Source organism: Pseudomyrmex gracilis, unplaced genomic scaffold, assembly GCF_002006095.1.
Source record: "Pseudomyrmex gracilis isolate BER0280 unplaced genomic scaffold, ASM200609v1 scaffold_1050, whole genome shotgun sequence".
Classification (NCBI taxonomy): domain Eukaryota; kingdom Metazoa; phylum Arthropoda; class Insecta; order Hymenoptera; family Formicidae; genus Pseudomyrmex; species Pseudomyrmex gracilis.
The window spans coordinates 24,898-33,114 of NW_018021634.1; the positions used below are offsets into that span (position 1 = coordinate 24,898).

The window sequence follows — 8,217 nt, forward strand, 5'->3', positions numbered from 1 at the left end:
GAATAATACATTAAATTTATGACCGGCCCAGTGGTCTCGCGGCCTGAGTGCGAGGGCTGCGAGTGGGAGGTCCCGAGTTCGAATCCACACCGTCGGATTTTTCCGGGCCGGTCTCTTTCAAGTCGAGTTTATNGATTGAAAAGCGAACTGAATCGGGCCTCCAAATAGATCGTGGATACAAATGGATCGTGGATATAGAAGTGGAGTGTTGAAAAATATTGTAACCNTGAGGGGAATCAATTAAACTTCCTTTTTTTTACATTAAATTTATGATTGTTTCATTGCCGAATGCGTATAAACAGAAGTATTAAAATCTTACAGTTAAACTTTACCGGTTCCAGCATAAGTTAACAGTTTTTGCCCGCATAAACAAGGTCTAACTGTAAAAGACTGTTCAATGTTTGTTAACAATCTGTTATCAACACAGGCGACAGATATGATCGCAGATAATCGCCATTTTGTTGTCTACATGTCAAACAGACAGTTTAGTAGTCTTGCGTGCTAACAGTCCGCACATATGCACGAACAGATCTGCTTGGCGTTTGGTGGCAATCTGTCGTCAATGCGTTCAACAGATCGACCCGACTGCGGTCAACGTTTTGTCATAAACAGACGCTCATACGGTTTTGCGGACTGTTTGGTCACAGTATTGCTAAAGCAGATCTGCTTGCTATCGACCATCTATTTGTTATCAATTTCACTAACATATATGGAATCATTTTGGCCGCAATAGTCTCATGTATGTGCCAACAAAGTTGTTGCGTTTTTTGTCTCTATGTGCTAACAGTTTTGGCAGCACCAAAGCATGTTTCCGTATTGTAGCGTTTCTGCACTCAGTTCCTGTTGCGCAGTCAGAAATTGTTTGCTGGGTATATATAGTCACTAAATAAATACAATTTTGTTAGATGAATATTAGATTATATTATTTCTATATATTTTGTGTATACACAATTATATATATGTAGAAATAGAAACACATTAAAAAATGACTAAGGCAAACAGTGCATAAGGAAGAAGAAAAAGACTGTAACAAATAGATATATGCCGAAAGTTGAATAAGCTTATGTTAAAATTAATAGAGTTTATTCATATAAAAACAATATCGCGGTGAAATAATTTGTAATATGTAAAAATAATTATATACATATGATACACATTAATTTTGACAGAAGCTTTTATTCAACTTTCGACATATATCTATTTGTTATAATCTTTTTCTTCTTACTTATGCACTGTTTGCCCTATTCAGTTTTTAATGTGTTTTTATTTCTACATATATAATTGTGTATACATAAAATATATGGATATAATATAATATAATAATAATCTAATGTAATTGTATTTATGTAGTGGCTATATATAATAGTATATAATTTTTTAAACAAGACTTTTACAATATACGTTTTTTCTATAAGCCGGATACATTATAATTTTATTTATTACATGTATATATACACATACACGTTATTTGTTACCGTTAAATATTTAGTAAATAGCCAATAGTTTTACGTTTTGAGAAAAAAATTGAAAAGAAGAGTAGTTACATTATCGACACGTAGTTGCGAACAACCAATTGTTACTATTTAATTCGTATGGCGCTTGCTGGCGCTACGAGCAACCGCACCGCTTGCTCTCCGATTCTCGCACCTACTCTGCGACTTTTTGACGCCGTCTACACTGAAGAAGACCCAAATTAGAGTCAAAAAATTAAAGAATCTTTTTCGGCTCTGTAGTTTCTAAACTAATAAATATATATTCGGTCATTGGAGCCGTTCGCTAGGTGTTGTGCGGAAATTATACGTGTATATATATCCATATATACGTGTTCATATGTAAATTTTACACGTGAAAATTCGAATTGAAATAACAATTCTAAAATTCATATTGGATGCTATACTTGCATCTCTTTTATATGAGAAATCCCAAATACCCCCCTAATTGAAATTAAATTTATATTGCGAAAAAAACTCCTCGGCCAGGAGTCGAACCTGGAATCTCCGGCTTTCCGTGCCCAATTAGGGGGGTATTTGGGATTTCTCATATAAGAGATGCAAGTATAGCATCCAATATGAATTTTAGAATTGTTATTTCAATTCGAATTTTCACGTGTAAAATTTACATGTGAACACGTATATATGGATATATATACACGTATAATTTCCGCACAACACCTAGCGAACGGCTCCAATGACCGAATATATATTTATTAGTTTAGAAACTACAGAGCCGAAAAAGATTCTTTAATTGTTTAATTCACGCTGGAGGAAGATGGCGTTGTTCGAATATATATATATGAATATTGCGAGAAAAACTCCAAAGTGCCTCGGTGGCCGAATAGGAAAGGCGACGGCACGGAAAGCCGGAGATTCCAGGTTCGACTCCTGGCCGAGGAGTTTTTTTCGTAATATAAATTTAATTTCAATTAGGGGGGTATTTGGGATTTCTCATATAAGAGATGCAAGTATAGCATCCAATATGAATTTTAGAATTGTTATTTCAATTCGAATTTTCACGTGTAAAATTTACATGTGAACACGTATATATGGATATATATACACGTATAATTTCCGCACAACACCTAGCAAACGGCTCCAATAACCGAATACATATTTATTAGTTTAGGGTCAAAAAGTTTCTCGAGTTTTTTAAAATAAAGAAGTTAATGACACGAAGATCTAATTATTGCCTCGAATTGGCCACTTTCCTACTATTATAAGGTTTCACGAGGAAGAATACAGAAGTTTAATAAAAAATGTATTAATCATAAACTTCAGGTAAACATTTAATTAATGATATTAATAAATAACAAAACAAGCAGTTTGTGTTTTTTATGTTAATTTTCTTTATCCAAATTTGCTAAATTTGTTTCCAAAAAAAGAAAACTGTTCATTTATACTCAAAAATAAACAAAATGGTAAACTTTATTAATATTTATGGTAATATTTATTAATTATTTATGTAATTAGTGAATGTAAAATTTTTATTCTAAGTAAAAAACCCACCAATGAGACTCGAATCGTTGATCTTAAAAGCATGAATCGGGCACGCTACCGCTGCGTCACGCTGACTTCGTTACAATCGTTTACAAACTTTGCTTATAAGGCGCTCGAAAGTTTTCAACCTCGATTTTCTCGAAAACGCTTGAGTAGTGCGTCTTTATTTCTTTGCTCAATAAAGGTTCACATTAAGGTCTATCTACAAAACAAATGTTAATAAAATCGGTGAGGTCATCACCGTAAGGTTCTCTTGTGAGCATTCTCGGATTGTTATTCTCAAATTTCCGCAGCTATAGCAAAATTTTTGCTCCCGTTTGTTCTTTGGACAACCCAAGTATTTGTGACCCACTTTGCCGCAATTCCAGCAAGAGATTTCTTCTTGCGGGTTAAATGTGGGGTGGAGATTTTTTTCACGAGAAGCCATCTCGCGGATGCGATCTTGGCGAGGTTGTCTTCTCTGGCACGTTCTTGTTCACGTCTCTTTTTCTCCTCCTCTTTTTGTTCTTTCTTTTGTTTCTCTTTTCGTTCTCGTTCTCTTTTCTCTCGTGCTTCTCGTTCTTTTCTCTCTCGAGCTTCTCTATCCTTGCGTCCTGTTCTCGTATTTCTTTTTCTTGTTCCTTACGCTCTCGCTCCTGTTTTTCTTTTTCCTCTTTTTTTCCTCTCTCGCTCCTTCCAACGGTATTCTTCTTGCAGCTTTCAACCTTCTCGGGGTTCACGTTTCTTATGTTGTTTTTGTATAGATTTCCACATTCTCTTCTGTCTTTCTCGCTCTTCCTGCGCTTGCTCGGCACAGTTGAGCTCTCGACCCGCCTCTACTAAGAAACGGTTGTATCGCAGGTCTTTTTGTCGTTGCTCCTCTCGCCGCTGTTACTCATTTTCTTTGCGGGCTTTTTCTTGCTCTTTCCGCTCCTGTTTCTGCCGTTGTAGTTCTATTTGCTTCTCTTCTTCTCTCTTCTTTTGTTCTTTCTTCTCTTGCTCTTCCGCTTCTATTCCTGTCGGTGTAACTCTTTTTGTCTCTCCTCATCTTTCCTGTTTCTTTCGCTTTTTTTCCCTTTTCTCTTTCTCTCTCCTTCCTCGCTTGCTCCTATCGGTATTTTTCTCTCTGCCTTTTTTTCTCTTTTTCTCTCTTGCCTTACTTGTTCTTCGCGCTTTTCACGCATTTCTTAAAGGTGTTCTCGACGGGCTTGTTCTCTCCTCTCCTCTCTCTTTCTCAACGTTCCTGTTCGGCTCGTTGTTCTCGCTCCTTACGCTTTTGCTCTAATTTTTGTTCTTTCTCATGGCGCCGTTGCTCCTCCCACATTCTGCGGTCTTGTTCCTCCTGCTCTTGTTGTTTCTGCTCCTTCCGCTCGCGACGTTTGCTTTCTCATCGCTCCTGCTCTTCCCGAAGTCGCTGCATTCCGGTCCAGAAATATTGACCCACCTTGTCGTAGGTCTCTCTCCGGATTTTGATCCGCCATCTTTGTACACCCTTTTCCGGCACGAACCTTGACCGGCACTCGGCACTACCTGTATAATAGATAGAAACACAAAAAGGAGTATGTTTACCCAGGAGAATTATTTAGGAGGAGTATGTATGGTATGGTTTCAAATCTTACACATGTACAGTCGGAGTCAATGAATCGTTTTGTGGACCGGGGGGCTAGGAGTAAGAGAGACGGTATTCCCTAGCAATAAGTACTGCCAACAGGCGCCGTACTAACTAACTGTAGCATCTCGATGAATTGACCAATTACGTTAGTCGATTGGTTATTGTGATAAACGTGAATGGTCAATTCCGCAAGATCTGCGATCTGTGACTCGTACTTTCGTCTTATGCAGAATGGCCTTTACGCGCAATACGGTAGCCAATCAATGAGACGCAAACGCAGGTCGCAGACCTCGCGGAATTGACCATTCACGTTTGTCGCATTAACCAATCGACTAACGTAATTGGTCAATTCATCGAGATCTGCTACAGATACTTAGTACAGCGCCTGTTGGCAGTATTTACTGCTAGGGAATACAGTCCCTCTTACCCCTAGTTCCCCGCGTCTACAAAACAATTCAGTGACCGCGACTGTACTTGGTCCATCAAAGATTCATCTAACCTCACTAACTCATACGCAATAGACAATATTCTTTTACTTATTCTGTGTGTGCTCTGATATTTAAGAGCCAATTTCGCGGCAATGTTTTGAGCGGCAGACAACAAGACTCTATTTCTTTTTCAAACAAGGTCGTCCTTGTTATAGGCAATCTTTCGCCTGCACGCATTATATGCCTCGGCTTGCTTGCGATAGGCCTTTTCTAAGTTTTCTAAGTTTTCTATTACACATGTTTTCAGAGACGTAAGTTGCTTCATTTCGCTGCGACCATTTCTCGGGAGACTGCGCTTCTACTTCGGCAACATCTACTAGCCGACGTCTTAACGAGTAAATGGCATGAGTTGGCGATGCAGATTTAAAAACGCGGGGGAAGCACCAGTTGACAGCCAAGTGGCTAGCTGAATTGTACGCGAAACAAAAATCTTTCAGATAGTAGTCCCACTTCCGGTAATCCCGGTCCAAAAAGACTATTAGCATACTTTTTAATGATTTGATTCACCCGCTCCACCAGATTCGCCTGAGGGCGGTATAACGGTACGGTTGTATGCTTAATTTCATAAGTCTCGGCAAAAGTTTGCAGCGTGCGATTTACGAATTCGGTCCCGTTATCCGTGAGCAAAAATTGTGGCGTGCTTCATCAAGAAATTAGTAAATCTTCTAACGCTCCTACGATATTTTTCCCATTAGGCCTGCAGAGTTTGGCATTTCACCCACTTAGTGAAAAGATCTTGTATTACCAAGATATACACGTAACCGGCTTTACTACGCGGCAACGTACCCATAATGTCGACAACCACAATGATTCATGGTACGTCTGCTAGGCGACGTCTCATCAATCCGGCAGGACTCGTCTGCTCTACTCTAACTTTCTGACATACGTCGCATCCTTGCACAAACGCAGCTACCTCTTTGAACAAGTTAGGCCAATACTATGTGATGGCTAGTCTCTGATAAGTCTATTCCACCCCTAACTGACCAGCCTGTAGACCTCTGTGAGCTTCACTCAAAGCTTCCCTACGTAGTTCACGCAGCAGTACCAGTAGTGAAACTATGAGAGTTCTAACTCTGGAGCTCCAAGGAGTGTGAAGTCACAGAGGAAGAGGTCACGTCACACAGGGGAAAAGAGGGGGTGCGAGGCGTGACATCCCAGAAGAAGGGGTAATGACGCCACGCGGGGGAAAGTAATGACGTCACGATTACGTCACGCGGGGGCATGGCACTGACGTCACAGGATATGATGTCAGTCGGCGTCAGGAAGTGACGTCACGTGAGAAATGACGTCACGATGACGTCACGCGGAACATGGCACTGCAGGATATGACGTCACGCGGAGGGCTCTTTATGACGACTTCACACGCGGTGCAATATGGCGGCGGCAATATGGCGGTTCGACAATATGGCGATTTCAAGGTATGTACTTTTTTCTGCGGCACTATGCATGGTATATAATTTTTTGTGTAACATTACCGCGTCTCCAAGATGCATATCTACGTTTTTAGTATACATATATATACAGGGTGAGTCATCTGAATCTATCACCTCCAATAACTCGTTTGTGTGGTCAGGAATCGAAAAAAGTTTCATATAAAAGGTGTAAGGTTTTGAGGGGGAACCAAAATGGCGTACCTTTCAACTTTTGATTTTGACCGAAAGTGGGTTACTTCAACCGGAAGTGGTTTTTGTTAAATGGAAACCCCCCGTTTTGACACCGAAAAATGAAAAAGCGGAAAATTTTACGTTTAGATATAACCTTGGCTGTTTTAAAATTTTCAAGATGGCGAACGAAGATGGCGGACAAAAATTTTAGTCAACCGATTTGCACCAAATAAGTTTACGAGGGTTTTTGGGGTTGCTGATCACGAATCTGAAGTCAGATTCGCAAAATTCAAAATGGCGGATCCAAGAGAACGGACCAAGATGGCGGACGAAATTTTTAGCCGAAATTAATAGAAATTACTACTCTTAGCACTACCCAAAAACAACGGCGTGGACGTGGTAGTTTTTTGTTCCCTTTGGGGTGCTTTATTTACGTGAGACCCCTTGCCTCTCACTATCGGGGTGCTTTATTTACGTGAGTCCCCTTGCCTCTCATTATCGGGGTGCTTTATTTACGTGAGTCCCTTTGCCTCTCACTATCGGGGTGCTTTATTTACGTGAGTCACCTTGCCTCTCACTATCGGGGTGTTGTATTTAGTTAATTTGTAACTTCAAACAGTTAATTCGCTAAGTAGTACACTTAGCGAATTAACTGTTCGAAATTCTGTCCATTTTCTTGAATGCATAGATCGATACGCCTTCTGAATGATGTGACTGTTCTCAAAAGAATTTCTTGAGATATTGCGGCACAAGCAGTCCGAATACGTTCCTTCATATTCTCTTTGGTTGTTGGGTTTTCGCTATAGACATTATTTTTCAGCATTCCCCACAGGAAAAAATCGGGAGAAGTTAAATCTGGCGAACGAGGAGGCCACGCGACTGCGCCCAATCTCCCAATCCACCTACCATTGTATCGGTTATTCAAGTAATTTCTTACAATATTTGAATAATGTGCTGGCGCACCATCCAATTGAAGCCACATCCGTTCTCTGGTTAATAAATCAACGTCTTCCAATAGTTGCGGTAAATCGTCTCGAAGAAACTGCAAAAAGTTTTGTCCGTTAACGTTTTCTTNAAAAAAATAAGGACCTATTAAATAGCCATTTACGATGCCACACCAGACCATTAAAGACCAACGATTTTGGAAAGTAGTTGAACGAAACCAATAAGGATTTACATCGGACCAGTAGTGTAAGGAAGAATCATTGCAAACGGCGAAATTCGAGTTTTATATGTATTATTTTCTTATATATTCTGTAGATGTGTTATTCTCTTATATTTTCCGTATGTATTATTCTTGTATGTTTTCGAAGTTAACGACTGAAAATCTCACGATAGACTTGTCTACCTGCGCGATTGTCAAGGTGACAAAATATACGATTCTCACCTTTGCGATGTTTGTTGTTTGCCGGTTGACGACTCAACCGACAATTTTGAAGCNAAGAAAACACGATAACATCGCCGAAAACCGAGGTGATGAGAAAAAGGGCTTGCGGAGCCAGCGAGAGAGAATACGTAGCCGCCGACGAGAACGGATTAAG

The 8,217-nt window shown here is 39.9% G+C and overlaps 1 pseudogene; it reads right to left on the reverse strand.

Moving 5' to 3' along the window:
• Window positions 1-3,863: 3,863 nt before the first annotated feature.
• On the reverse strand, window positions 3,864-5,862 carry LOC109861805 (annotated as a pseudogene).
• Window positions 5,863-8,217: the final 2,355 nt, after the last annotated feature.